A 4,316-nucleotide genomic window follows, 5' to 3' on the forward strand; every position below is an offset into this window, starting at 1 on the left:
AAAATTTTTTTGATGAATGCAGCATACAAACTTTATTTACCAAAAGTAACAGGCAAAGTCAAACAGATACTTATCTTAAGAGAAAAACTGACCAGAAGAAATTTCATCTTAAATACTGTGTGGTAACCTTGCAGCTGCATTTAACTGAGCTCTGTTGCTGTGAAGAATACAGCTCACGTGCAGGTATGGGTGAATGATTTGTACACTTTTTCAAGTATTCACTGAATACTACCTAATATACACATATACATTACAGTTGAAAAAGATTTAATCGATGATCCCCAGATACTTCATTTTTGCCGATCTTTTGGAAGAGGTTATCTAAAGAGAAGAATATGCAGGTTTGGCTCCTGGATCACATACTGAACCCAGCCAAGCCTCCGTTGGAGTCTGTTGAACCAAGTCTCCTCCACTCCTCGTTAGATATCAGATGGGTTTTCGGTATTTGTTTGGAAAGTTCTCGATAACACGACATGGCGGTACTCACAGTGCTCCCGGAAGTACTTGACCGAGTAGTAGATCTGCTTGTGGGCCATCGTGTGTGAGACCAGAGAGGGCGTGCAAAGGGGGTGCGGCAGGCCACACATCCCTGCCAGGCCTGGGCAACGCCTCAACGGCCTACACGAAAGAGATCTGACATCTTGTCAGGTGTGTTGTTTTGTTTTAAAAGTGTATATTCTGCTTACCTGGAGATTTCCATATGTTATATTTGAGAACATTGCGAATATGTAGATGAATGGAGTAGTCATTATGTGATCAATTATAGCTCTCATAGTCTAAAACTCTTGTTATTGAAAAGATAACTATTAGAGATCAGGGTGCCTAAGTGATGGATTTTTAGAAATTTACAGTACACATAAGATAGTAAGTGATTATGTAAATATAATCAGAAGTTAAACACACATCTCTAAAAGGAAACTTATTGCCTTAGTAAGACCAGATAGTTTGACTTAAAAATTAAGTAATTTGTTTTAATGTCCAAGAGTCATGACATTTTTCAACAACATATATAAAAACATCTTTTCAGGCAATTATTTGTTCATTGTATATATATTGCAGCATAAATTATTGTGTCTGCATGATATGTACACTCCTAAATTGTTACAGCATTTATCCTTAAGTTTATACAATAATTAAATAGAAAGCTTTAAGATAAGAAATATTTTTATTTCTAATTTTGTTCCAACACCACAGAAATTGTGACAGACATTGTTTAGACAAACAACTAAATACTACATGAGACATGAAACCACAAAACTTCTAGAAAAAAGCAAACAACTAAGCCTTGTTTCAGATACTTGTATAACTTTAATAAATTAGCATTAGTTAAGTTACTTATTATGAAATCAATTGTTTCAACATAAAAAATTCCTTAATATTTGAAATACTACAAATAAAGTGGTAGAACAAAAATCATTTGCTAGATAAGATTTGTATTTTGCCTGAAGAAACACCTGTGAGTTCATTCACTTATCTCCATATTGATTTAATTAATGAAAAATATATTAAGCATAACTCCAGGCCAAACATTGCATTACGGGCAGAGGTTAAAGCTCAATTAAAACAGAACAAAACAAAAAACTAGACTCTTGTTGCTCACTGATCATTAGGCCTGGGTAGACATTTAAATGAAGACGATAACCTACCATCCTTGGACACTTGAGAAAAATACATACATAGAAGATGTACATAAACTGAGTGGTTGCCTCTGGAAGTTTCACTACTGTTTATTTCCCATCACATAAGTTAGTGAATTTCATTCCTGATGAGCTGGATCCATTCATTCTATTCCCCACTTGCCCAAGAATAATGACATTCCTGACATGACTACTAAGACTTGCCTGTTTACAACCTCCCCTGGTGACCTGTGGGCCATCATGTGTCTTTCTACATAGATGGCAGTGATTTACAAATGTTCTCAGAATCCTGCCAGGTAAGAGGGAGTGGAGAATAGTAAAAAGGAGTACAATGGTTCTGTGTCAAAACCTGGATATTTCTCTCTCATCTGTACAGGTACCTTGAGAATGAAACATAAGAGCTTGGACAACTCCATAAATAGCCTCTTGTTTTGAAATTAGAATAGTAAACATAATTAAATCAATTACAGCTCCTCCCCACTTGCACATTATTTATGTTGATTAGAGCTGATACATTAAAAATTTTAATTCTTGTATATAATTATGTATAATTATGCATCTTATGTATAATTTTAGGAGCATCTGACCCTTCCAAATTAAAAAGAAAAAGTCTTGTATTTAAGTTAATTTTACATTTAAATATACAGTAAACTTTTGTTACAGTTTGTCTCTCCTTAATTTGTACAGAATATCTAAGTAGTAAATTAAAATTTGTGAGAATTATGGGGCACCTGGGTGGCTCAGTTGGTTAAACATCTGACTTGATTTCAGCTCAAGTAATGATCTCACGGTTTGTGAGTTCAAGTCTCACGTCAACCTCTGCACTGAATGTGCGGTGCCTGCCTGGGATTCTCTCTCTGCCCCTCCCCTGCTCTTGGTCTCTCTGTCTCTCTGCCTCTCTCTCTCAAAATAAATAAATAAACTTTAAAAAATTGTGAGAATTCTGTAAGTTCCAAATGATGCGCTTATAGTGATTTGACCAATATTTAAATATGGGTACTGCTTAGCAGCCACTTTTTAATGTAATAAGGACGAGTTGGACATATTACTCAATTTTATGTTTCTCAGTCAACCTCAATATGTACTCACAAACAAGCTAAATCTAATATACTCAATAAGTATCAAAAGGAAAACTAGGTACATTTATTTTCCTTTTTTCCTACACACTGTCATTTAATAATATATCTATAAAAACTGTTTACATATATCTATTTCAGTCTAAATACATTCTCCTATCCTCAATATTTAAACTTAACTTCAGAAGTATTATACACTTAGAAATGATAACAATAAACACTAAACAAGCATAATTTTAGATGGTGAATTATAAGTTGCCCTAGTAATCATTTATTATGGTCTTTTGAAGAAGCAAAGTGTCATAAGCAAAGAACTGTCATTAGTATTTTGATTTGACTGGATCAATGTCAAGTCACACAAAACATTTTCTGAAACATATTCTCAGAAGAAAATTGAAGATTTTCTTTTAAAGGAAATGTTCCAGAATAAGAGCACTTGTCCAAGGGATATTAAAACTCACTGTGTTGTTTCAGCTTAAACAAAAAAGGAGCCACAAACTCTGAGTGACCCTGGATGCCAGGCCTTTACTAGATATTAACTCTCTAGACCAACGGACAATGGGAATTTGTTTTATAAACTGCCTACAGTTCTGTGAACTTTTCCCTTTCTTAAATAAATATCTAAGAATATATACTGAGTCACAAGGTGTGTGTATGTCTAACTTATTTAAAAGTGCTGAATTGTTTTCCAAAGTGCCTATATTTTACATTTCCAAGAAGTCTTTGTGACTAATATTTTGCCAATATTTGGTATTGTCATTCTTTTTTTCAGTTTAGCATTCTTTTTTTTTCTTAAGCATATTTATTTATTTTGAGAGAGAAAACAGGTGATCAGGGGAGGGGCAGAGAGAGGGAGAGAGAGACTCCCAAGCAGGCAATGTGCTGTCAGCATGGAGCCCCATGAAGGACTTGAACTCAGGAACTGTGAGATCATGACCTGAGCTGAAATTAAGAGTTGAACACTTAACTGACTGAGCTACTGAGGTGTGCCTCATTTTAGCCATTCTAATGAATATGTACTGGTTTTTCATTGTGGCTTTAAAATGCATGTTCTTCGGGAGCCTGAGTGGCTCAGTCAGTTAAGGCTCTGGCTTCAACTCAGGTCATGATCTCACAGTTTGTGGGTTTGAGCCCCGCATCAGGCTTTGTGCTGGAAGTTCAGAGCCTACAGCCTGCCTTAGATTCTGTGTCTCCCTCTTTCTCTGCCCCTCCCTGGCTCTCTCTCTCTCTCTCTCTCTCTTTCAAAAATAAATAAGCATTAAAATTTTATTAAATGAATGTTCTTAATGACAAATGATACTGAATATGTTTTCTATAACCACTGGCTTTTCATCTATTTTCTTTCTGAATTGTTTGTTGATATATTTTGCCCTTTTTTATTTAGGTGAGTTGTCTTGTTGAGTTGCGGATATTCTTTTGAGATGAAGTTTTTGTAAAATGTACATATTGTAGTTATGTTCTCCCAGTATTTACCTGCCTTTCATTTTATCAACAGTGGTTTTTTAAAAACATGATTTTTTATTAACTATGTTGAAGTCAATTTAGACAATTTTGTTAATAGTTTTCCTAAAAATTGCCATAAGAATTCTTTCCCTACCCTAAG

The 4,316-nt window shown here is 34.7% G+C and overlaps 1 pseudogene; it reads right to left on the reverse strand.

The window, feature by feature from the left end:
- Positions 1 to 290: 290 nt before the first annotated feature.
- On the reverse strand, positions 291 to 536 carry LOC122202052 (annotated as a pseudogene).
- Positions 537 to 4,316: the final 3,780 nt, after the last annotated feature.

Source organism: Panthera leo, chromosome A1, assembly GCF_018350215.1.
Source record: "Panthera leo isolate Ple1 chromosome A1, P.leo_Ple1_pat1.1, whole genome shotgun sequence".
In the NCBI taxonomy this organism is placed as follows: Eukaryota; Metazoa; Chordata; class Mammalia; order Carnivora; family Felidae; genus Panthera; species Panthera leo.